At 43.2% G+C, this 27,252-nt stretch overlaps 1 long non-coding RNA gene across 3 annotated transcripts; it reads left to right on the top strand.

Annotated features, from left to right (window-relative positions):
• The first annotated feature begins 65 nt into the window (after window positions 1-65).
• On the top strand, window positions 66-26,425 carry LOC108521849 (uncharacterized). Of its 3 annotated transcripts, XR_001883297.1 has the most exons (8): window positions 68-158; window positions 2,423-2,537; window positions 7,464-7,697; window positions 12,309-12,423; window positions 12,544-12,909; window positions 13,002-13,129; window positions 24,061-24,273; window positions 26,297-26,425. It is a non-coding gene; the product is annotated as an uncharacterized LOC108521849 (long non-coding RNA). The 3 variants fall into 3 exon arrangements; XR_001883298.1 differs by lacking the exon at window positions 26,297-26,425 and having other exon boundaries at window positions 66-158; window positions 2,463-2,537; window positions 24,061-24,466; XR_001883296.1 differs by lacking the exon at window positions 26,297-26,425 and having other exon boundaries at window positions 24,061-24,466.
• The last annotated feature ends 827 nt before the right edge of the window (window positions 26,426-27,252 follow it).

Here is a 27,252-nt window from a genome sequence, read left to right as displayed (position 1 = left end):
GCTGCAACATTCTTGAGTACCATGGTAACACCCTGGAACCTTGGAAGCGGCTTGGGCCTAGAGTCAGCCCACCTTGAAAGTGCAGAAACAGCCCTGTGAATTCAAGTAGAAGATGCCCGAAGCTCCTGAAGAAGAGATCCAAAACTCCTGAAGAAGAGGTCCAAGGGCAAAATGTTCTGTAATTTTGGGGGTAGGGGGGAATCTCTTTTCCTCTAAGGGAACAATGAATTGATTTGATAATGGTAGGAGTATTTCAGTGTTGTTGAGTATAAGAAAATTTTGGACATGTCTTGCTCCTGGCATGCTGTGGGTGCCAGAGCTTTCCATGCATATCTGTACCTTTGTATAGTTTGGTCTGGTAAGCTTGGTTGAAGGACATGGCCAAACATAATTTAAGATGTGAAATAAACCTTGGCCATAAGGTTTGGGTCTAGTATTTAGTCAACTTGGAGTAGAGCTTATTTGAAATAATTTCCTGATCACTTTCAGAGTCTCCTAACAGCTACATCCAAGAGCCTTGATTTGCTGAGTTGCTCATCTCATTGGCCATTGATTCAATGAACATGTATTGAGCACCACTTATGTGTCCAGCATTACGCTGGGGTGTTTCAAAATGCAAGCTTTATTATTATATGGGCATGGTGAATTTATTATGATTTGGGATCAGGAGTTGACTGCCACTGAAAAGATAGTATGTCACCCACAGTTCCTCAGAGGAGGGTGCATGCCACGCCACACGGGGCCACATGGGGAAGCACCAGGGTCAGTCAGCAGGCAGAGTGAGGGAGGAAGTGTGGAAGGGCCTTTACTGTGGTGTCTGTTGGAAAGAACAGGAAGGGCAGGATAAGTGGACTTAGTGTTGGTTAGTGTGAATAAGTCTGGCACGCTGTGAGGTTTAGGAGCTGTCCGGAGTTGCCTAGGACCTGGTCCTGGGACGGTTAGGACAGGGGAATTCCAGCCCAGAGTGTGAGAGCCCTGTGAGCATCTGATAAAGGCAATGTTTGGGGAATATGGGCTTGGGGTTGGTTAGTGGCCAGATGAGAAGTATACTTGCAGACCCATCCTTTTCTATCTCTAAGAACTAGTTAGCCCTGGGAGTAAACATCTCTTTGGGATCAGCAAAGCCACCAATATCAAAACATCAGAAAATACAGAAGATTAAAATGCATGATTAATACATAGAGCTTTCAATGAGAAAGGTGATACCACAAGCCATGAGAAGGGTCAGAGGAAGAGTTTCATGAAAATACTGGGAAAAAAATTTCCTGATATTCCATTGATATCTCTTAACTGTGGCATCAACAGTCCAGGCTATTAAGAAGTCCTTGAGTCAATAGAAGAAAAAAATATAGGGAGAAAAGTTGACTAACCTCAGGAGAAGTGAGGCTTTTGCTCCCTAATTTTACTCTTCCCTGAAATGGGTCAAAACCAGAGACAGCTTCAAGGACAGAGCTGAGGGGCTATGACTGGAGGAGGAGCCTCTAGTAGAAGCAGGTGAAGAGGGCTGGATGGTACAGGCACTCTCTTGACAAATGGCCCTTCTTCAAGTGGCTTCGGGACCGCTCCAATCCTTCTTTCCTATGCAGCTTGGGATGGGAATGGTGGTGGAAATCTACTGCTCAGGATGACTTCTTTACCTCCCCAGGATGTACGGAGAGATCAGCTCAATCCCATTCTCTGCCAGGTTTATGAAAATTATTCTTTCTGTGAGCCCATCAGTTAATCACAGAGGCCAGTCTCTACTCAGCATTATATTCCAGGAAACATGGTTCAGCAAATACAAGTGTCTAATAACAGAGAATGAGACCCAGATACCCAAATGTTTTGTTCAAAATAAGAAACCTAACAAAGTCTTAGGTTTTACCTATCTTTATGTCCATTCCTGTGGAAGAAGAAAGTATCAATGAAAACTTACAACACTGACATCTTTCAGAAAACAGAGATATCAACTTAAACATTATTCCCTCACCAGGACAACTAATTATTAAGTAAGATGACCATTAAGAATTGCAAAAACATTTTTTACAAGTCTTTTATTTTTAGGGGTACCACCCACAGTGAATTTTATGATGCAGGATAGTTTCAGGAAAATGGAGAAATTTTCATCTTGCTGAGGTTGTTTTCATCAGCAGTTGAAAGGTTGCACAGTTTCAAGGCTAAGCAATGTAATTTCATTTTTTAGCACCTAAGAAAACAGAACAGACTGACAATCTGAGGACTTACAATTTCGAAGAAAGAAGGGTAGCACAGGAAGATTAACAAATGAGTTATAGGGCGTAAGATGTTTTTCAACTATATACTTAAAAGCAATGCCAATGTTTACCGATGTTCTCAAAGAATGTCACAGAAGATACAGTTCCAATCCATGACAACGTGGCTGAAAACCCTCTCTCCCTTTCTTTCCTTTCAATTTTGCTCATAGATCTTGTGGATCAAAGAGTCTCTCTCCATTTCATTTCCAGCTTGCTGTCAACACTTCTCCAGTAAACCATCCAGGTGGCTCTCAACTCCTCAACTCAAGTCTAGAAATTATCCATGTAAGTATTTAGCATACCATATGCCTGGCACATGGTGTAGATTCAAAGAGCTTTAGCTATCAGTATTATTATGATTGTTATTGGGAATATAAGATAACTGACAGCAACATGAGAACAATGTTGAGAAACACACTGGTATCCTCACTGTTTGCATTGTCACCATCCATCTTCCTTTCAGCCCTTGTAGGGGCAAAGGAGGCATGGCAAAAGCCAGCGGTCTCCCCAGCTCCCCCTCTTGGAACTACTTTTTTCTCTCACTAGATATTTGCCTCCTCTTTGATGGAAATGTTCTGGCCTCTCCCAGTAGATGTTCCTGCCCAGGCATTGAACTAACAAATTCAAAGTTTCCCTTGGAAAGAAAGGGAGGAGGGAGGTTCAAGGATTCTCTTTCTTTCACAGTCAGGAGGATAGGAAAGATGCTGTAAATCTCATAATTCGATAACTTGTTTCTTGATCATTCTTTTCATCAAGGTGACAATATCTTAAAGGCCAACCTTTGCAGGGTAGGTCTAGAAAAATGGTCCACAAAACCCATTTGGCATGGTTTCAGTCTAGATCACTGGTCTTTGGGTATGATGAGGGGCAGGGCTGAAAGGGGGAAAAAGAAAGTGCTCAGTCTCTTAGGGGCACTTTTTCAAATTCTACTGCCTCTTTACAGAAACTCGAAATCTCCTCTCCACTGAGACTCACATTGACTTCTCATTCTCTCAAACTCAATAAAATACCTTGTTTTTTGGTAAATCTCATTGACTTCACTTCAGACCATGTCCAGAATCCAACCACTTCCTGGCACTTTCTCTGCCATCATTCCAATCCAAGCCGCTGCCAACTCCCACTTGGGTTATTGCAGTAGTCAACCTGTGTTAGTAGCCTATTGCCACTGCAACAAACTCCTCAAATTGAGTGACTTAAAACAACACAGATTTATGTTCTCACAGTTCTGGAGGTCAGAAGTCTGAAGTGGATTTCACTGGGCTAAAATCAAGGTGTCAGCAGGGCTGCTTTCCATCTGGAGACTCCAAGCAGAAGTCATTTTCTTGCCTTATTGAGCTTCTACAGATGACTCGCATTGTATGGCTCATGGCCCCTTCCATCTCAAAGCCAACAATAGTTGGGCAAGTCTTTCTCACACTGCATCACCCTGCCTGCCTCTCTCCTGCCTTCCTCTCACTTATAAGGACCCTTGTGATTTCATTATGCACCTGGATAATCCAAGATCATCTCCCCACCTCACGGTCAGCTGATTAGCAACCATAGTTCCATCTGTAACTTTAATTGCTCCTTGTCATGTAAAATAACATTTTCACAGGTTCCAAGTATTTGGATGTGGACATCTTTGTGGGCCGTTACTCTGCTCACCACACCTCCTAACTCACTCCCAGTTTCTTGCCTCCCTTAAATCACTTCTTCACACAGTAGCTAAAGTGGTCCACTTAAACCACGTATCACATCACCTCACTGTGCTCAAGACCTTGCGAGGGCTCCCACTTTGTAGTCCTGACAGCCCTCAATACCAGTAAGGTCCTTACGAGCTCTATGAATGTATTTGCTGAATTCGAATACTCCTAGCATTCCTGGCATCCACCCCACTGCATTATGGGAAATAAGACTGCATTCTATTTGCTAATGTTTTATTTAGAATGTCTTCGTCTATATTCAGAAGCGAAGCTGGTCATTTGCTTTCTGTGTTTTCTTTTGTTTTGCTTTGTAGAACAGATTGGGGGCTTTGCGTCTTCTATAAATGAAATTAGCATGGAAGTCATTTGTTTCTTAAAAGCTTGAAAAAATTCCATGCCTTAAAACATTTTTTTAAACTTTACTGAGCCTTAAATTGACTAAGCATAACGAACAATAGGTAACAATGTGAAGAAGCTCCCCAAGATTTTTTAAAACACCTGTTTTTAGTTGCCATTCTCCAGAATCTTTTCCATTCGATTCCATTCACTTACTCTAACCCAAATTGAATACAAAAATTTTGACTAAGGCACTCCTTTCTAACCCATTCCCAGTCCTACCTTAGAATCTAACTCCTGAGGTGCTCACACTATGGGGTTTCAAATTAGCTTGCTGTCCAGATGTCTGGCCCTATGAACCAGAGGGCTGGCCCAGTGCACAGGTGGCCTGTCATGCTGGTTAGACTGAATGAATGAGCTGAAGAAAAGATCTGTGATCTTTTTCTAGGACTCTGGATTAATTAGGAGACCCACTGTAGGGGAATTCCATCCCTGGATCCCCCTACATGTACCCTCTGATGTGATAGAATAAAAATGAAAATAGAATCAGCTACAATGGTTTCCACACATGTTAAGACTGGTACTCCCTAGCTAGAAGAAAGTCATTTCTATGTTAGTCTAACAGAGGAATCAAATGTTGCCCCCCAACACAATTTTTAAAATTTTAATTAAAACCTACTAACTTGAAATTTATGTACAGTTATTCTCCTTAATGTCACTTTAGCCAATTTTATAAATTATCCCTACTTGAAAGCCCTTCAGATACTTCAGATACCACTCTCAGAAATAGCCCAAATCCATTACAAGGGTGAGTCACATGTCAAATATGTAAACATAACTTTAGAGTGGAGACTGGACATTCACTCTGTGCCTTAGGACAAGCCTTTGCTGTCCTGAGAGTTGATGGGAGCAACTCCAGAACCTTTGACTACCAAATAATCTGAGGGTCTTTGCCTATCGGCAAAACCACACAATTGCTATCAATATCAGGCTTTCTCCATGTTTCAGACATCCCAAGATGAAGAGAGATGTAGTTATAGATGTCACTTCTATGCATGCCGTCAGTGTTTACTGCAGAAGGTAGTGGATCCCTAATAGAGTGTGAAGGGAAGTATTCCAGTCCACCTTGCAACTAACCCTGTGTTCAGCACAGCAGCCTTAGCAGTGTATCCACTACACAAGAAGACAGGAAGTCAACAGCATGCTCCCAGCTGGTGGGATTAGCATGAACATTCACAGCAATGTCCAGCGGCAAATGACTGCCCTGTTACATAGCTTCATATTTTCCTCTCTCTTTAAACTTCTCAAGTCAATCAGAGAAGTACTACATATTATAAAGTGAGGGGGCTAACTAAATGACACACAAGACCGTCAGCTCCATTATATTACAGTGGCAACCTGTGAATTACATAATCCTTGGCCTCAGGTGACTTATAGTAAAGTTGGGCAAACAAGAAAACAGAAAGGGAAATTATCCATGTAAGTATTTAGCATACCATATGCCTGGCACATGGTGTAGATTCAAAGAGCTTTAGCTATCAGTATTATTATGATTGTTATTGGGAATATAAGATAACCGACAGCAACATGAGAACAATGTTGAGAAACACACTGGTATCCTCACTGTTTGCATTGTCACCATCCATCTTCCTTTCAGCCCTTGTAGGGGCAAAGGAGGCATGGCAACTGAGCCAGTGCTGGAGGGTTGCTCCAGGGACAGCAGCTTGGGATAGGGATCCATTCTTTTTTTTTTTTTTTTTTTTTTTTTTTTTTTGAGACAGAGTTTCCCTCTTGTTGCCCAGGCTGGAGTGCAATGATGTGATCTCGGCTCACCACAACCTCCGCCTCCTGGGTTCAAGTGATTCTCCTGTCTCAGCTTCCCAAGTAGCTGAGATTACAGGCATGCACCACCACGCCCAGTATTGTATTTTTCTCAGAGATGGAGTTTCTCCATGTTGTTCAGGTTGGTCTCGATCTCCTGACCTCAGGTGATCTGCCTGCCTCGGCCTCCCAAAATGCTGGGATTACAGGCAGGAGCCACAGCGCCCAGCCAGGAATCCTTTCTTAGCCATCCAGGAGCACAGTCAGAGGAGAAAGACCAAGGCAAGACCTGAAGAAGTGCTGAGAGAGTCCAAGCCAGNTTTTTTTTTGAGACAGAGTTTCCCTCTTGTTGCCCAGGCTGGAGTGCAATGATGTGATCTCGGCTCACCACAACCTCCGCCTCCTGGGTTCAAGTGATTCTCCTGTCTCAGCTTCCCAAGTAGCTGAGATTACAGGCATGCACCACCACGCCCAGTATTGTATTTTCTCAGAGATGGAGTTTCTCCATGTTGTTCAGGTTGGTCTCGATCTCCTGACCTCAGGTGATCTGCCTGCCTCGGCCTCCCAAAATGCTGGGATTACAGGCAGGAGCCACAGCGCCCAGCCAGGAATCCTTTCTTAGCCATCCAGGAGCACAGTCAGAGGAGAAAGACCAAGGCAAGACCTGAAGAAGTGCTGAGAGAGTCCAAGCCAGGGAAGCCAAGCCAAAAGCCAAATGCTGCTGGTTAGTGGGGAAGGATGCCATGGGTCAGGAGCCAGGTAGAACTCAGAGGAGAAAAGAAGCCAATTTGGAGCAACTCAGGGAGGATCCAAAATGGTGCTGGAACCACAGCCATAGTTCACTTTTGCAGGTCACTGGGCATGGCCACGTTTAACCATCAGAAAGCTGAAGGGCCAGGGTCCATACACAATACTATAGGACAGTGATTCTCAAAGAGAAGTCCTTAGGTCCAGCAGCATCACCACAACCCTGGAACTTGTTAGAAATGCAGATTCTCAGGCCCACCCTAAACCTACTAAATATCAACGTCTAAGACTGGGCCCTGCCTCTGCAATAAGGAACTGCAGTCAGGTGAACTCTGTAAGTCAGCATTTCCCTACTTTAGCTATATAAAAAACCACCTGGGCAGATTAACAAATACCCAAGCTCGCAACCCACCCAAATCAATTAAATCAAAATCTTGAGGAGTGGAGCTGTGGGGCCTTTTTTTTTTTTTTTTTTTTTAGCTCTCTGGGTGATTCTAATGGTGGAAACCACTAGCTCTAAACATCTTCCTAAGGATAAATCCCTTTATAATTTAAGGTATTACTAAGGCATCATTTTTACCCATGCTGGACACAGTGTAAAGACCATATGTTCCAATTTTATCAGCCCTTTTCTTCAGGTTTCATGTAGCCTTAAATAAGACGGCTTATTGGAAGGACTTTCAACAACATTATCTGATTGTAGTCAGCGAGGCTTTCTCTTCACCCTGCTGAACGGATTACTCTTCGAGTGTCAGAGTAGAAACTATAATCCTTCGAAGTGAGTAAGGACAAGCTTTCCAGAAACCTGGGATCAACACAACCCAAATGAAGGCAACTGTGTGTCGTCTCCGGATAGCTGGTAAAGAACAAGTGCTTTTTCAACTGAGATGAAAATTAATTCAGAGGTCAATACAGGTTCATTGTGTTCATTGTGATGGAAGACCGACTCACTAATTTCATTTGGGGATTAAATCTTTATTGTCTACTCTGCATTTCCATCTGTTTTCACAGTTTCTTTGCTTCTCTACTGAATTTCAATCAGCAGAGGAAAGGACATTGTTATGCCTTCTCTGTTTCTTCATTTTTTTCTCTTGCATCCTTGTTCAATTCCTCCTGCTCTTCCCTTCCTCCTTCTCCCAACCCCACCAGGTCTGAAATGCCCTGTATATTTGATGTGAATTACACATCCTTGAGACTGTGACTTGCTTGTGTTAAGACCACTTGCAGCTACCTCCAGCCATAATTGCAATTATAATTGGATGCAATTATTTGCTAAGTGTGCTTATAAATTTATCAGAGAGGCTAGATTAAATGTGGTTCATAATATCATAAAGCCTCCCATCATGTTAAGATGCCACTTAATTCCTTCCTTCTTCTAAACTAATTAATCCACAAGCAACACGCACTTAATAGTCTCTGAATAATTACCAAGCTGGTCCAGTCTTTGCTAAGGTCAGCCCAGGCGGGCAGTCTTGTGGGGTCCTTGGGACTTACAGCACCCACCCGGATCCCTCCATGGAGAGCTGCGTTCTCTAGTGTCTTCCTCTCACTGCCTCATTGTCAGCAGATGAACCAAGCCCCTCTCCTCAAAATAACGTTTCTGGAAGTTTCTCTATTCTTTTTTTAATGATAAGAGACAAGGTAGCAGAAATAACTTCTGCTGCTGCAAAACGACCCTTTTAATGCCTAAACTCAACTTCTCCATCAGCTGCAGGGGTGATGGAAGGAGGGGCTGGAGGCAGGGAACTGTCATGCAGGTTGCATTAAATCCCATGCTGTGTGCAATTAGACAGCCATGTATAGATTTCTGGAAAGGCCACCTGCCCCTTCCTTACACAGCCTGCTTTTAACTCTGCAGATTACTCTTGCTTCCGCAGCTCTCCTCCCACCAGCACCCTCTTGCCTCCCCCGGCCTTGCACTTCACAGCCGTTGCCAGCCAGCATCCCCACACTGTAAGAAAAGCACGCATTTTGGTTCACAAAGCAGCTTTCCATTTCATTTTTACCTGGGAACAAGTCGGTCACTTGACATCATAGGAAGTGTCTTCTCCATTTTACAAATAGCAGAAATGAGGGTCTGGGAGTTGTAGCGACTTGCCCCAGGAGAGAACCCAGACTCAAGCTTCCTGATTGCACACACGCAGGCACTTGGTGGACCACTCAGCCTCTTGGGGCATTTGAAAGGCTTCTGGAAAAACCTGCTGAGATCTGGTGCACCCTGACCCAGCAGCCCCATTGTTGAAAATTCCAGATTAGAGATCTTTCATTTGGTTGGGGCATTGGGTCTGAGTTAAAATGCACTGCCCTTGGAAGGGGTGGCACGTTAGGCTTCCATTGGACACAGAATATCTTGATTAGCCTCCATGCTCAGAATGCCCCTTACAAAGTGGAGATGGGGGGCCTAGGACCTAGGAAAAGAAGTCAGTTTTCTTGAGGATCAGGAAGGGAAAGGTGGAGTGGGGCAGGAAACCGCCGAACTGGGGCACTGAGAACACCATGGCATCTGGGATGGGTGAGTGACATGAAAGTGATCACAGAAAGGAGACGCAGGCAACATCAACTCCAGACCTCATTAGCTTCAAGACAGGGCCTATTCCATAGACTGTACAGGCACCATCTGACTTGAAATCTCCTCTCTGCCTACGTCTGAAAGGCTAGGGACACAACTTGCTCCCAAAGAGAGACAATCAAGCAGGAGCCCCCAGTTTGTCCTGCCCTCAGATCCTGCCTCTGCTTTTGCCCAACACTGACTGACACCTTTCCCCATGCAATGACCTAACACAGCCAAAACCTTGCATCTGTGTGGTCAAGGCGAGGAGTGAAGTCAGAAGCAATCTTATTGTCATTAAGCTTGTGCAGAAGAACTTGGAATCCCAGAAGACTGGAATCCAGTCTTAGCTTCTACATCCTATTATGCCTACATCCTATTATGTCTTATTCCCCCTATTCAAACATTAACTTGTTAGGAGAAAAGACTGTTTCTCTTTTCATCCTTTTCTTACCACCTCCCTACCCAGCACAGATTCCCCTCAAAGCTAACAAAGTCTGCCTTATGTGCTTCGAAAATAAAATTTTTTTAAAAACTTAGTTAAATATATGAAAGAAATGAACACAAGGAAGCTGTCTTCCCTAGCTCTACACTTTGGGAGTGTCTTATGGAGAGTGGGAACAGAGTCTTAGTCCTCCCTGCATCGTAAGTACTGACTTGATGCCTGACGCGCAATACACGCTTGTCGAACACGCACTGGATGCTGCTGCTCCATTATCTCTTTTTTGGTCTTCATGGTTTCTCAGGCTCTCTGTGGATGTTTCATGTTCTTCTGGGGCTGAGGCTCATGCTTTCCACAATGAGAAGGCTGACACCCCGTGATACTGTGCACCTGCTTACTGCCAACATAATCTCATGTGTCTCTGCTTCTACTTCCCATATCACATCTGTTCTTACAGTTCCCCACGTCTAACCTCCTTCCCTTAGACGTATTCTCCAAGTAGCTCCTCCCTGTCTTACTCCCACGTGCTGTATCCCCTTCACCAGCCCAGCTTGCCTACTAACTCCTTTGCTGACCACTCAGGTCCCACTAAAGTAGAGGCTCTGTTTTCTAAATTCTTAGAGTGTTTCCAGTCTGAGTCACATGGTTTAGCCCCTCCGCCTATGGTGTGCTGCATTATCTTTGGTGACCCATGCTCCATAAAAGCAAGGTGAACCTGCCTATCCTCACATTGTGCTCCTCCAACCCATCTGCCCCTCCCTCCAGCAGTGGAAACAGAAAAGATGCCCAATTATTGGGTAGCATTTATTCATTTTCATGCCCTGGGCTTACACATGAGAAGAAAGTATAGTATCATGAAGTATTTCTCAAAGGATGGGGGTCATGACACTTAAATCATATTCTCCTGGCAGGGGGTAAAGAAGAACCTGTTAAAATTCAGATTCCTAGAGAAATAGGAATGCTTTTACACTGTTGGTGGAAATGTAAATTAGGTCAACCATTGTGGAAGACAGTGTGGTGATTCCTCAAAGACCTAGAACCAGAAATACCATTTGACCCAGCAATCCCATTACTGGGTATATACCCAAAGGAATATAAATCATTCTATTATAAAGATGCATGAATTCATATGTTCATTCCAGCCCTGTTCATGATAGCAAAGACATAGAATCAACTCAAATGCCCATCAATGATAGACTGGATAAAGAAAATGTGGTACATATACACCACGGAATACTATGCAGCCATAAAAAGGAACAAGATCATGTCCTTTGCAGGGACATGAATGAAGCTAGAAGCCATTATCCTCAGCACAATGACACAGGAACAGAAAACCAAACACTGCATGTTCTCACTTATAACTGGGAGCTGAACAATGAGAACACATGGACACAGGGAGGGAAACAACACACACTAGGACCTGTCATGGAGGGTGCAAGGAAAGGGAGAGCATCAAGATAAATAGCTAATGCACGTGGGGCTTAATACCTAGGTGATGGGTTGATAGATGCAGCAAACCACCATGGCACACAAACCTGCACGTCCTGCACATGTATCCCAGAACTTAACATTAAATTAAATTAAATTATTTTAAAAATTCAGATTCCTGGACCTTGCCTCAAGCCCATCAGAATCTTTGAAGGTGGGTCCAGGATCTGAGTTGTCACAAACTACCCCAGATGATTCCTAAGCAAACCAGCCAAAGAGCTGCTAAATTAGTGGTTCGGAGCCTGGGCCATGGGGCCTGACTGGGTTCGACTCTCAGTCAATTTATTTACAGGGATGTACTTTATTTAATCATCAATAAACTGGAGGCAAAAATAGTCCCCACCTCAAAGGATTGTTGTGAAAATAACTGAAGAAAAGTACTGAGCAGGGAGCTTGGCAAAGAGTAAGTGCTCAATAAACAACACTTTGGAGCTTTTGAAGAAAGAAAATTCTTCACAGTCCTTGCTGTTTCCTTCCAAGTGGAGGGAGCCCCATTGGCATAACACTGTCAGCATCTCTCCACCACTGCACTCACTCTGCCACAGGGAAAGTCAGGTGATACCTCATCGATTAACTTGGGAAGAGCAAATTGGACATGCTTGGCTCAGTTGCTCCCTTTTCCTCTTAAGAATAAAACTGTTGGCCAGCACGGTGGCTCATGCCTGTAATCCCAGCACTTTGCGAGGTCGAGGCAGGAGGATCACCTGAGGTTGGGAGTTCTAGACCAGCCTGACCAACATGGAGAAACTCCATCTCTACTAAAAATACAAAATTAGCTGAGCATGGTGGTGCATGCCTGTAATCCCAGCTACTGAGGAGGCTGAGGCAGGAGAATCGCTTGAAGCTGGGAGGCGGAGGCTGCAGTGAGCTGAGATTGTGCCATTGCACTCCAGCCTGGACAACAAGAGCGAAATTCTGTCTCAAAAAAAAAAAAAAAAAAAAAAAAAATAGAACTGTCCCCAAAGAGTACACATCCTCCATTGTTCTTCCAGGAGCCAAGTCTGTCCTTGTATGAGAACGAAGTCGGGGTAAGGGAGGAGGAGGAAGCTGATGTAACTCTGATCCCCCCTGCTTCACCATTTCCAGGCCCAACTGGGCTGTGATTGGGTGAGTTACCGAACCTAATTCCAGGGTTCAGTAGTAGGAAACTATAGTGGCATGGCCCCATTTACTGTCACTGCTTGTAACCCACTGGGGATTTTGTGCTTCCTATCCCTTCTATTCCAGGCTTTTCAGGTTTAGAGGTCCAGGTTCCAGAGGGGGAACATTCCTACCAAAGGATGTAGCACATGCTACCAGGACACTTGGGGCCTGTGCCAAGGAACCTCACAAGAAGTGGTATCACCACCGTGGCAGAGGAAATTGGCCCTGACCAGCAGGAGGAGAGAGAGCTGCTGTGCCCAGTAGGGACACAAGGAAATCTGGCACCCAGATGATCTGCTGTGCGCCTCTTGGCACTTCCTCTGACCAGTTTTGATGATCAATGTGCAAGTTCCTCAACCAGACCCTGAGGCAGTGTCCAGGGACTTGAGTCATTAGGGATGAGGGTCTAAGTCACACCAACTGGCAAGAAGTGTGACTCAACCAGCAGAGGTATTTCCTGAGGATGAGAGAGACAATGAATATCAGTTGCGACGGAAGCTGTAGTTTGTCCCACTAATCTTTATTTTGTAATCCCCTTCCAGGAAACAAGGCTGTGAGAATGCTGGAGACACTGCTTCCGGAAATGTATGAAATATAGGTCCATGCAGTGAATGCTGTCATGAGCCTCCAAGATCCATCTTGGGGACTGAAGGTCTTCTCTCCTTGTATGGTGAGTGCTACTGGCTGACAGCCCTCAGCGAATAGCCCTCTCTGGGAATTGCTTTTGACTGAAGATTGCTGCCTCCCCAGGTCACACCCACTTTTCAGAAGCAGCCTGAACCCAATGACCAGCCCATATAGAAGTATAGATTCAAGAGAACAATTGTACAACATAGTGACTATCATTAATAACAATCTATTAGAGTCTTGAAAATTGCTAAGAAAGTAGATTTTGTGTGTTCTTACCACAAAAAATTGTAAGTACGTGAGGTAATGCATATGTTAAATAGCTCGATTTAGCCATTCCACAATGTATACATATTTCAAAATATCATGTACACAAGAAATGTATAAAATTTTTATTTGTCAATGAAAAAAGTAATAAACACAACTATGAGTGCTGCAAATAAAGAGGAGTATATAACTAATTTGGGAGGGTTTCAGAGACTCATCTTCCAAAGTAAAATATGAACAGATATTATTTCAAACTAAAATATTCACAGATAGCAGTATTAGCATTTTTTTTTTTAGTTAATAATTTTTTTAAAGCCAGAAGGGTTGTAAGTCATTGCCTCATAGTAGCTGGCAGTTGGTACAGTGGTCATAGCCAGGATCTGCTGTTTGTAGTAACCCTAGGATAACAATTGAGAGTTTTTCATCATGGATAACTTCAGTAAAAATGAAGACCAGATTAAAACAAAAAAAAAAAGTGTAAAGACCCAACATGCTCCACAGGATTGGTTGAGACCTTTGATAAGACTGCAGTACTGCTTGACTTTTCCCTCTGCCAATCCTGCTTCCATTCCTTCCCCTCCTATGGGTGTAGATTCCAAAAGAACTAATAAACTTCTGCAAGCCAACCTTCATCTTGGATTTTGTTTCCTACTCCCCTGCAACAGAAATTCATTTTGCTCCTGCAGTAAACTACATTCTCCAATCTAGCCCTTATTTATAACTAAGATGAGATTTGGCCTACAGCTTCCTTACTCTTTGCCTCATTTCTGATTCAGAATCTGGACAGGGAATACGGGCACTATTTATCAGACTGCTTCAAAATCCGAATGGCCATTCTCATTAGGAAATCCAGGAAAGATCAGTGCATAGAGGCAGGCAGGGTACACAGTGTCATTACCACATGGGTCATCAGTTAGGGTACAGGAGCCCTGCCAATGGGCTGAGATCCAGGGAAGCGAGGGATGGACATGACCATGGCAAGAGGGAATTTGATTTCAAGCTTTATTCTCCATATAAGCAGCCTCACTGCAGAACACCTTTCAGTCAAGGACCAGACCAAAAGTTATTTGACAATAATAAGAGACCAGGTCTCTAAATGCACCTGATAACCTAATCATCCTGGCCAATCCCTAGCAGTGAGGTTCAGTGAGAAGAACACTGGGCTTTGTCCCAACAAGAGAGACCAATATTTGATTGCCAATTTCACTATCACTATCTGCATCACCCTGAGCAAGCTAACCTAACTTTGCTGAGCCTACTTTCCTCATCTGTAAAACAGAACAAGGAGAACCTAGCAGAGTCGGTGGAAGGATTAAATAAGGTAATGTATGTAAAGCTCCCAGCACACAGCCTGGCTTTCAGCAACTCACAGCATTAGTATATTTCACATAAAGAGTTTTTAAGCTTCTCAATGTGATGAGTTATGACTGGTTTCTCCTAGCCAATTCATTTACCTCCCACTGTGCCATTTCTAAATAGGGAAACTATTTACACTTGGGCAGAACAAGACATAGGTTTTTGAGCAGCTATATAGGGCAGGGAGCCATCTAATGAGCACCGCTTATTTTTATCCACCACTTTTGCATTTTAGACATGGCTATTTGGATATAGGTCAGCCCTTCCGGTAAAATATTGTTCTTGCTCACCTGCAATGGGTGATTTATATAACTCCACTTGGCCTCAAAGGACAGAAAAGCAATCAACTCCAAGTGGAGAGAGGTGTTACGACACAACTCAAGGCTGTGTGAGAATGAAAGACCAGAAGGTCAGGACTGGGAATTGACAGAGATAGTGACATGGCCAGGACAAGGATCTTCACTGGGACAGTGCCACCCTAGAAATGAGGTCTTCTTGGTTCAGCTGCAATTCATGAGTCACTGGCCAATACCCTAGAGTCCATTGTAGGAAAGCAATGCCAGTGATTCAGGGAAATGTTTTACCCCAAGAGGGGGAAATACTGGAAGAAAATGTCAAAGAAATCAGATAAATCGATGCCCAAGGCTGCCATCAGGAAAAACCCACACCCCTGCCCAGCCCTTTGGTATCATATTCTTCAGGCTTCTGTTGGCAACAGAATCTTTGGTTGAAGGAGCCACTATCTGACCAGTCTGTCCCCACATCGCTGGACTCCAGCTTTGGAAAAATGAGGAAATGGGCCTGGCCAAGGGGAGCAAGATAAGCAATGGAGCATCCCAAGGAGCCCAGACTCCCAGCCCCTACTGAGCTGACCACTTGCTCAGGCTGCAGGGTCCTAGGATGAGACCTGACTGATAGCCAGGAGCACAAGTCCACCCAAACCATGCAGGGAGTGACCCTGCCAGCTCCCCATCTGTTTTCCTCCCAAGCACGCTACTACCAAGCATATACCTGGGCAAATCCAGAGGAATTTTGATTCTGTGTCACCCAACTTTCTTTCTCCTCATTCTTTTCCTGTCTTTCTGCCTTCCACCATGACCCACGTGGTAGCAACGCTGTTTGTGCAGAAAAAAACTTTGAGGAAAAAAAGCCTGGAGCAGATTTATCCTCTGAAATAGCCTTCTCCTGGATGGCTTCCTGGTTAATGCTCATGGGATTACAAAATGGAAGGCTTTGTCTTGTGTCAATAGCATTCTAACATTAAGAGAGGATAAAGGAGGGGCTTAGGGGCTCCAGAGGGATCTGGTGACCCTGACTCTTCTGAAATTACACCCCTGGTTGCCCACACAAGAGACTGAGCTCCCTGCCCAGCAGCCATCACATGGTGAAAACATCCTTATAAATTTTATAAAGTTAATCAGGGAAGAAGAGGGGGAGAGAAATGAAAATAAATCCAGCTTGCAGCACACTCAGCATTCATTGTGAGGCCAGCCTGCTCTCTAGCCCACTTTCTCAAAGCTGTTTGATGCCTATTGCCTCAGAATCACATGGACCCTAGATTAGAGTTCCCCATAACTGCTCTATAGATAAGAACTTGAGCATTATGAAATGTTAATTTTTCTATTTGAGAAATTCTTTCAGGTCCTGCACACCAGTGACACTACTGACATCAGCTGGTCTGAAGGACCCCATGAGAAACTGACTTTGCAAAGAATGTAGTTTCCACATCCTGATAATTTCATCCTCCTCACTGCAACCAATCCACAACCCCAGTTTTCCAGCCTCTTGCCCTCTGCATTTATCTTGTAAACCTCAGCCCAAAACTCCTTCAGAAGATGAATTTGATGGTCTACTCCCATCTCCTTTCTTGGCTGCCTTGCAATTGTTAAACTCTTTCTCTGCTGGAAACCCTGCTGTCTCAGTGTATTGGTCTATTATTGCACAGACAGCAGATGAACCTGTTGGTCCTATAACAATAGGACTCTTAGACAAACATATAACAACAATAACACTGCCATCAATTGAGCACTGTGAAGCTAAGAGCTTCACGTACATTATTTGATTCATCACAATACCCCCATGAAAGTTGGTGTTATCATCTTCCTATTTTACAGATCAGAAAACCAAGACTTGGAGAGGACAAGTAACTCACCTAAGTCACATAGCTAATAACTGGCAGAGCAAAGATTCAGCCTCAGTTCCAGCTGACATCAGGGTCCAAGCTCTTCACTACTCTTAACTCTGGGTAGCTACAGATGCTCCAAGATGGGCCAAGTCCATATTTCAGTTCAGGCCCCCTTCCTCCAGAATACTCTCCCTAATCCCAAGCCTTCTCACCCCTGAGCTGGTTTAGGAGGCCCCCCCATCTGCTCCCCTAGGGCCAGGCCAAATCTTGGTCACAGCTGCATTGTTTCATATGTTCATGTGCATGCTACCCTCAGAGGAAACAAATTATTGTATGGTTCTTGGAAGCAGGGACTATGTCTTATTTGGCTTTATATCCTTGTCCCTTGTGTATGTAGGACCTGATGCATAGTCACGCCAAATCTTAAAACTTTACGCTTTCCCAGAGACCAGACTGTTTTAGACAATCCAGTTAAGTTTTATCACTGGGATGTAACCTGGGTGCTTGGTTTGGCTCAAACCACTGAAAAATTTTCAAACTAAAGGGCTGCACAGACTGAATTCCTTCTCCTGCATCCTGTCTGGGGACTTGAAGTCTAAGCATGGAGAATGTAGCTGTGAGTTTCCTGAAGTGAGCACTCAGGTCCCATATCACTCTTTCATCTCCTCTGACTGCCTAAACTTGGTTCCTTTTAATTATATGCATGAAAAATAGCATTTAAACTAGTAAACTCTCATCCCCAGTGTGGTCTTGGGATGAGATTTGCATAAATAGTAATGATCCTTTAAATAGAATCACAGCTTTGCCTCTCTTTGCCCCTCTTTGCCCCTCTTTGCCCCTTTAAAAATGAGAATCAACAGCTGGGCATGGTGGCTCACCCCTGTAATCCCAGCACTTTGGGAGGCCAATGCAGGCAAATCACTTGAGGTCAAGAGTTCAAGACCAGCCTGGCCAACATGGTGAAACCTTGTCTCTACTAAAAAAAAAAATTTAGCTGGGCATGGTGGTGCACACCTGTAGTCCTAGCTATTCAGGAGACTGAGACAGGAGAATTGCTTGAACCCAGGAGGCAGAGGTTGCAGTGAGCCAAGGATGCACCACTGCACTTCTGGGCAACAGATTCTGCCTTGGGGGGGGGGGGGAGAAAAGAATCAACATGATAACCAACAGAGACTATTTTTAGGATTGTTGATAGTTTCTAATAAAATCAGCTGAATATAATTGTTATTGGTTATTAACTTGATTACTGAAGCCAACTATAAATAGAGGGTATCTCTTAGACAGGAAAGTAAAATCCAGAATCTCTAAAACTCATTTCAGCTGACAGGTTAACCCAGGCCCATGGCACAGTTCAAAACATGGGCTCTGGAGCCAGACTCACTGGCTGATTCCCAGCTTGTTGGCCTTGTGATCTCTTTCCTGACCTCAGTTTTTTCACCTGTAAATACAGGGTATATAAAGGCACTTTACCCATAGGATTCCTGTGAGAGTTTAGTAAAATAATTCAAATGAAGTACTCAGCATGTTGCCAAGCATTTAGAAACGCTTAAGTGTAATTAAAATTACTCAATTAAAATAAAATCAGGCCGGGCGCAGTGGCTCATGCCTGTAATCCCAATACTTTGGGAGGCCAAGGCGGGTGGATCACTTGAGGTCAAGAGTTTGAGACCAGCCAGGCCAACATGGTGAAACCCCATCTCAACTGAAAATATGAAAATTAGCCAGACATGGTGGCAGGTGCTTATAATCCCAGCTGCCTCAGAGGCTGAGGCAGGAGAAACATTTGAACCCTGGGAGGCAGAGGTTGCAGTGAGCTGAGATCACGCCACTGCACTCCAGCCTGGATGACAGAGTGAGACTCTGTCTAAAAATAAATAAGTAAATAAAAATTTAAAAACTTATTTCTGTTTAAGATAAAATTAAAACTATTCCAAAGAAATGTACTCCCTTGAAAAGTAAGTTCAGTCAGCAGAAAGTCAGTCTTGTTAACTGTCAGAAACTGTGCCTGACAAGTCTCGCAGGATCCGCGAGATTCGTGACTAAGTTCACTCATGTAAGAACGAGAAAGATGGAGTCTGCGGATCTGTCCGTTTTGTCAGGGGCTGTTTTCCCACCCTGGGGTAACTGGGCACAAGAATAGATTCATTTTCAGTGGAGCGCGGTGGCTCACACCTGTAATCCCAGCACTTTGGGAGGCCAAGGCCGGTGGATCACAAGGTCAGGAGATTGAGACCAACCTGGCCAACAAGGTGAAACCCCATCTCTACTAAAAATACAAAAATTAGCTAGGTGTGGTGGCTCATGCCTGTAATCCCAGTTACTTGGGAGGCGGAGGTAGGAGAATCCCTTGAACTAGGGAGTTGGAGGTTGCAGTAAGCCGAGATCATGCCACAGCACTAGTCTGGCGACAAAGCGAGATTCCGTCTCAAAACAAAACAAAACAAAACCCCAAACAAACAAACAAACAAGAATAGATTCATTTTCTGCAGTGTCATCTTCCTTGTGCCCGACACCCCTGGCATCAGACCTTGCTCATGATTCCAGTTTTATTCTCTCGGTGCCAGGTCTGCTGCAAGGCACAGTGGGTTCCAGCTATGACCAGGAACCTGTCCTGATCCATCAGATCATGTGCTCCTGGGCAAATTCCTGCTCAGATCAATTTGGGACTACCCTCTTCCATCTGGAGGGGTCACAATTCCCTTATTTGGGCAGTGCTAGAGGGGACCACACCTGAGCCAGGGCCAGGAGGAGAAGCAGAACTGAGCAGGTAAGTACAAGAGAGGTGTTCTTGGTACCTGGTTTGCCCAGGACCATCCCAGTTTTAACACTGAAAGTCCTGGGCAAACTGGGATGGTTGGCCACCCTAGGAAAATCCTAAAGGTCCCCTCGTAGGTGGATTGTGCCAAGATGTCACGTCATGTCAAAGGTGGTGGGGAGGGGGAAGCCCAACAGTGCTAAACCCAAACTTTCTGTTTTATAATGGCCCTTTTGATTTCTTCAAATGCCTTCAGAGAAAACAGCACAGTTCACCAGCCTCTCACTGTATAAGAGCTTTGATGTACTTAAGAATCATTTCTATTTCATCTTCCTGTATTCTACGGATTGAATAATACCAGTCCCTTCTAGCTGTCCTATCATGCCATAATCCCTGGTTACTCTCCTGACCCCACCTCATCCTGGCTCCTGGTCCCTCAGTTAGAACCAGAGAAAGACCAAAGGCTCCAGGGAATTGTCCCTACCTCTGGGTGGAATTCTCATCTTTGGAGTCCAGTGGGGAATGTGGGCTGCAGTGTCAGGGCTCACAAGGTTCTAACCTGGCCTAGTCTGAACTTGAATGTTCACCACAAGCACCCAGTTTAGCTCTGAACTTTCGGAGGGGAGTGGGAAGGGGAGATGTACACAGGAAAATGTCTGACTTAGGGTGAAACCAAGTCAGAGTGGTGGGACTTTCTCCAGAATGTCACTTTCCTTACTTATGACCCCACCTGTCTCTCCTGGCTCTTTGAAGCAGCCCCCTATGAGAACAGCAGCATGGTCTGCATGTCATCAGAGCCCCACTGCAGTGACACCTCCACCAAGAAGTCTCCCCAGCTCTCCTGCCTTCCTCATCAGCCTCCTCTAAAAATTCCTGGTACTCCCAGAGATTATACCACAAAAATTTGCACTTAATGACTACTTTGTTTCATTCCTCAATTGGTTCATGTTGATTCTCTTGTCCCAATGAGGTTTCAAGATATTTTTGGAACAAGAAGCTTGTCTCACTTAACTTACTCACTCACTTTTTTTCCCTAAACCTTCACAGCACTGAACAGGGTGTCAGGGAGCTAAAAAGTACTCAACAAATACTATCAGAAGATGGTGAATGAATTCTGAACACACCATCCCCCAGCACAATACCTTGCACACTAAAGCTCAACACGTGTTTGTTCAATGAATGAATGAATGAATGAATGAATGAATGGAATGAACACTCCTGTCTCCTACTTATCCACATTCCTGATATTCGCCACCCTGGTTTTCTGAAAAACAAAATAAAAATATAAAAAGATGGAATGAGACAAAAATATAGTAGAGTTGGATGAAGTGCTTGGCATTTAAGTTATTTCTTTACTTCTTATGGGGATATCCTGGCTTCTTATCTGCTCTATTGATGGGGAGCTAGAGGCATATTTGAAAACACACCCACCATAGACCCATCCTCTAGAGTTTTTGCTTGTATCTCATTTCAAAACCCCCTGCTTCTTCAGTAGCTGTAAAGCAAACCACAGGATGGCAAAAAATTAACATGAAAAAAAGGTAGCATACATTTAAACTGCTGATATTCTGAGAGAAAATCTTTCAGAGTACTTTTAATGCTTTTAGCTGCTATCTGCACACTCTACAAGTAGATTTCTATTTCGTAATGGTGGCAATTAAGGCAAGGTCCTAGGCTTAACACAAAGTGATTTTTTACTGAAGCAAATAAGCTAATCAACTTTCCTGCCATGCTCAATTTTCTCATCTAGCTTAGTATGTTGTGCCCACAGCCTCAGAATTGGGAAGCCTCTCTGCTATGACATGCATCTTTCTGGCCACATACGGAAACTGGATTGGCAATGACCAGTGAGATTCTGTGTAAAAAAACTTGAAATGAATGGCACAGAAACTTTAGCACTGTAACCTTTGACATATCACTTATTCTCAGTTTCCTCATTTGTAAAATAGGCATATGATTTTGGAATTAAATGTAATCACTTTGGCAATGCAGTTAACACACTGCATAGACAAACAACCACTCAAGAAATGTTAGCCACTGCAAAAATAAAAATTGTAAAATACATTAGTGAGGCCGGGCACAATGGCTCATGCCTCCTGAGTAGCTGGGACTACAGGCATTTACCTCCAGGCCTGAGGTGGGAGGATTACTTGAGCCCAGGAGGTTGAGGCTACAGTGAGTCAAGATTGCAACACTGCACTGGGTGACAGAGTAAGACCCTGTCTCAAAAAACAATTATAGCAAAATACATTGTTATTATGGTTGTTGCTAATGCTGAATTGAAAAGTATATGAAGTTGGATCCTGAAGTGATCATATTAAGCTATGGGCACTAGGAGAAGAAAAAGAACTAAAAAGAAGCAGGGACGGAAGAGACCACAAGTTCTTGTCTTCCCAGTCCACCTATAAAACTGGTTTTGTGCTCTCAGATGTTCATAAAATTGATTCTGATGCGCATAAGTAAATGCCCGGTGGTAGCCAGCATCCAAGATGGCCCTTGATCCTCACTTCCTAGCCACCATGCCCATGTGCAGTGTCCTCCCAAGCTAGGTCATAAAACACATTGACTTCTCCCTCTCTCCAATCACTCTGGTAGAAGCCACATACCATGTTGTGAAATAGGGCCAACATTATGAGGAACTGAGGCCTCCTGCTAACAGCCCTATGAGGGAGCCACTTCAGAAGCAAATCCTCCACCCTGATCAACCCTTTGGATGGCTGCAGTCCTGGCCAACATCTGGACTCCACCCTCAACAGGGGTCCTGAGCCAGAACCATCAGCAACACATCTCCCAGTTTCCTGGTCCTCAGAAACTATGAGATAATGAATGCTTGTTGTTTTATGCAACAAGGTTTTGTAGTAATTTATTACATAGAAATAGATAACTAATACATGCTCTTTTGTTTAAACAGAATTGAATGCATTTCTGTACCTTGCTGTCTATGATTTCAGGCCAAGACACTTACTTTAAAAACATTAGTTTAATAAGAAATGCAAATAGAACTATAATTGTTAAAGTTTTCATTGTCTTTTCTGAGATATGCAGAAGCTGACACTAGTTTCAAAGCTTACTGCTTCACCTGCCTGTCAATCACCTATTTTCCTTCACATTCACTCATCTATCCATGCTAAGTCTTAAGACTGAGGTTTTAAGACAGAAGTACACAGATAAATAATATACAGTACTGGTGGCAAGAAATTTTCTTTTCTAGAAATCCTTTTAAGGAAAAGTTCTTCAGAAAATGGTTTTTTGATCAACTGACTTGGGGTAAAAGTTGAGCCTCCAGGGCATGATTTACTTTGGTATAAGATTGTAGGATATAGACCTGGCACAGTGGCTCACGCCTCGGATCACGAGGTCAGGAGTTTGAGACCAGCCTGACCAACATGGTGAAACCCCGTCTCTACTAAAAATACAAAAATTAGCCAGGTGTGGTGGTGCATGCCTGTAATCCCAGCTACTCAGGAGGCTGAGGCAGGAGAAATTGCTTGAACCTGGCAGGTAGACCTTGCAGTGAGCCAAGATCGTGCCACTGCACTCCAGCGTGGGCAACAGAGCAAGACTCCATCTCAAAAAAAAAAAAAGAAAAAAAGATTATAGGATATATAGAGGGAGGTGGTTTGGAAGTCATATTTATTGGTGCATCTGGAGAAGAAACACAAGAATGAGATAAACGGAGAAGAAAGGGGTGAAGAGCAAAGGCTCCATGATACGACTCTTCCCTTTGCCCCTCCCTATCATCTTGAGTAAAATTATTGAACTCACAAAATAGTTGAGACACAACAATTGGAGAAGTGGAAACTAGTGAAGGGGCAAGCCTTTGTGTCCATGCTGATGTATTGGAATAAAGACCACCCAGGAAGCCCTAAAGCACAAAGGCAGAGAGCAGGAAAAGAAGCCTCAGGGACACAGAGAAACCATTAGGACGACTTTGGAGTTTCACAGAGCTATGATAGTGAGGATTTGAAGTTTGGTTAAACCACTAAGGGCCACTGAGGTCCCAGTGGGCATATTAGGTGGATGAATGGATGGATGGAGACAGTGGTAGAGAAATGGACAGGTGTGAACTCCTGGAGGACTGAGAAAAGAAGCCTCATCTTATTAATCTTTATGCATTTTATGTTGTACGTGGCAGAGGTTTTATAAACTTGTCTGGAATAAATGAATGAATGAATGAATGAATGAATGAGTGGATAAATAATACATGAATGAATAAATAGATGAATAACTTGCAGGTACTAATTATCTAATATATGCACTCTATCCAATACCTGTATGGTCATCTTGAAACTTAAACTTACATAAACTGTGTTTTTTTTCATAAGGTTACAGATATTTCAGGTCGTAGAAGATATTCTATCTGCTTAGGTATCCTTACCATAAAGCAATACTTTATTGTTTATAAAAGCCCATCTTTCCTCTGGTTCATCAGACAAATATTTATGTTGTCTTCACTTTCTGCTATCCGTAGGGGAGCGATGGAGAGGGGAGAGATTGCAGAATGAATGTAACCAACTAATGCATCAATATGTCTCCAGCCTGAGCAAAGCGGGACCTACTACAAATGAGCTTGCTAGTGCAATTAAGTGTATTCGGATTCCCTTTCTAAGGCTGCTTCAGGATTCTGGAACTGAACATGCCATTCTTCTCTGCATATCTGAACTGCTCTTGTCATCAGTAAAATGTGAGAGTCTTCTGTGTATGACGTTCTAAATCAACCACAAAGACTACCATCTCCACACACATCAGCTCTGCTTGTCTGCACTGAAGCAATTCAGGTCTACTGGCTGCTTCAGATTAACTGAATTAAACTGTCTTTTTTCCTAATCACACTGAGGATTTCAATAAAAAGGAGATCATTCCAATACCAGCTGTCAGTTCCAGTGCAGTCCTGGTAATTATCACCTTGTCAGACTTTGAAATCCTCCTACATTCTATGCCAGAGTTCTGAGTTCATCTGAATTTATGAATTATTTGCAGAAATAACAAAACCTATCAGATTACCTTTCAACTTCATTCGAAATGAAATTAACTGGCAAGGAGACCATAATGGCTTATGAGAAGACTTTCATATCCTTAAAATAGCAAACTGATTTCCTCTCTCTTTTATCAACTCTGCCTTTCCCTCACAGTTCTCTCCAATTAGCCTGCTACTTCCTTTTTCTTCTCGCTGGAGGCTTAAAAGAGCAGGAAACTGGAAGGGCCAAATCATTTTTTAAAGTGCGTGCGTGTGTTCCTCTGTGTGTGTGTGTGTGTGTGTGTGAGTGTAAATGCTGCTCATTCTGAAATGGTTTCAACATCTTCCTACTCAATCCCCACCGCCCACCCCCCAACACCAACTACTGCTAGTGAGGTTCTGGAAAGCAATCTTTGAACATGAAAATTAAACAAAAACGACATTAGGAACAGAATTATTCTTTTTCCTTTTCTTTCCTTTTTCTCCTTTCATCAACTAGAAGGTGATTTATAAATGTACAGCTCCAGCTCAAAACTCTTTCCTCAGACCCTTCTATTCTACTGTCTTTGAAACATCTTATCTCAATGACCAACTGACATTTCAACTCAGCATATCCGTGGTGGCGACAGCTACATGCTCACCAAAACCCACCTAGACCACATTTCCCAATCCGCTGTGTGGGATGAAGGTTGTACCAACTTCTGACCCAAAATTTGGTTTGAATGTTGAAAACTGACTAATGCTACACATGCACCAAGAGGGGATGAACAGACTCATCACTCACATAATGAGGCTTTCAGGGAGAGCAGGGCAGGCTGCCACGCATGTCCAAAAATGGCTTGACAGAGCAAGGAGGGGTGACTGGCTCTGGCTTTTGGTGTTGCTAGGGGTTGGGTCCAAGGTGAGGGTTCCCAATGTAGGCCAGGTTTTGAACTTCCTTGGTGTCAAGGGAGGGAGCATAAAACTTTCTTACTAGTTTGCTCACATGGGAGACAGAAGGAAGAGGGGGAGCTATGGGGCTTGAAAGATGTCAGTAGTCAAACATCAAAAACAGAGTAAGGCTCTTTAGTACACTATAGCTAGAATTCTCTTATTCAGCTTCAAAACCGAACACATTATCTTTCCCTTAAACAACTTCCCTTTCTCAAGGAATAGCCCTACCACCTACCACACACAAAGCCAGAAACATACCCTTTTCACCAAGTCCCATAATTTCCATTTTCTCATAGCATTTCTCAAAAACCTCCTTGCCACGCTTTTCTTTCTTGGATGAGAAAACCACTGGAGGGGTCAAGGGCTCAGTCCCTGAAGTCCTTCTACCCAGGTCTGAATTCTAGATCCACCCCTATCCCCTTGCTAGTTTGTAATCTTGGACATATACTGAATCTTTCTGTACTTCAGTTTCTTTGTTTGTAAAATGGAAATAGTTATAATACTTACCTCCTCAGAGTTGTCATCAAGATAGAATGAGTTAAAACTTACAAAATGCTTAAACTAATGCTTGTTACACGTAGTAAGTGCTATATAAATGTTTGCAATTTGTCTCTCACCTGTGTTTCTGCAGTAGTTTCTAACCATCTCCCAACCATTTTTGTTTTCTCCAATTCAGTCTCTACTCAAAAGCCAGAATGGACTTTTTAAAGTCAAATCTGACCATGTTTCTCATCTTATTTTAAAGCTCCAATCAAATTTGGACATTCCAACCCTCCCTTACATTGAATCTGACCTCTCCACTTTCTCTTCCGGAAAGGGCACAACAGAACCAGATTACTGGACAAAGACACAGCCAATCCCAGCCAAAGGAGCCACCAAGAAATGTCCAAAGACAACTGCTAATAACAGTAACACACATGAGTTAAGAAGTAAAAATGAAATAGCATTCCTGAATCCAATGATATTTCTGGTAGAAATAATCAAAATAAAATAAATTTGACAATGTTTAAAGTAGTCCATGCAAAAATGTGTGACAGATGAATGTACTGAAGAACTGCTTCTGAATGATGACAATGGAAACTGCACAATTTGATATGGAGGAGAGAATAGAATTAGTAAAACTTTCAAATAAGAGTTCCAGTGGCTAAAACATCCCATCATAAAATGTGTTCATGACTCGACATTGATAAAGAATGTAGTGTTGCAAAATTTGACTTCAGGGATTTGAACTTGGTAAATTGGTGGTTTCATAGAAAACTCACAATGGCAGAAGCTATAACTTTCAAAAACTGACTAATAAATTTAATCTTTATCATAAAATTTACACAGAAAATAATCGATATCAGGGAAAATAATTTTAGAAATATGAAAATGGAAATATTTGGAAATAGTTTATTAATTCTATATTAAAAATTATCCAAGGAATTAAACTGGCCCAATGGCATTCACTCTAGAAATATCTTTCTTAGTGAAAAGCTATCAAGCCTGCTAAGGTTCTCATTTTAAAGTCTGTATTTTTAGATACAGAGTAAAAAATTGACGTGGGGGTTCAAAATTGTAGTGTCAAAGATGCCCTGTACTCCAACTAGACAACAACCTTTACAGAGGTCTAGGACCCTCTAACAAGCCAAGAATGGCCTCTAAAATAAAATTAAAAAAAGAAAAGAAAAGAAAAAACAAGAGCTGGGCAGCAATTTCTTTCCCTCTTGTCCCAAGGCCAACTCCTAAAGCACTTTCATCCAATATTCTCAGATACAACCATATTTTAAGCAT

The sequence above is a fragment of the Rhinopithecus bieti genome, unplaced genomic scaffold (assembly GCF_001698545.2).
Source record: "Rhinopithecus bieti isolate Rb0 unplaced genomic scaffold, ASM169854v2 scaffold_61987, whole genome shotgun sequence".
Taxonomy (NCBI): Eukaryota; Metazoa; Chordata; class Mammalia; order Primates; family Cercopithecidae; genus Rhinopithecus; species Rhinopithecus bieti.
The sequence above is the reverse complement of the archived record's forward strand: the minus strand, read 5'-3'. Positions and strand labels throughout refer to the sequence as shown.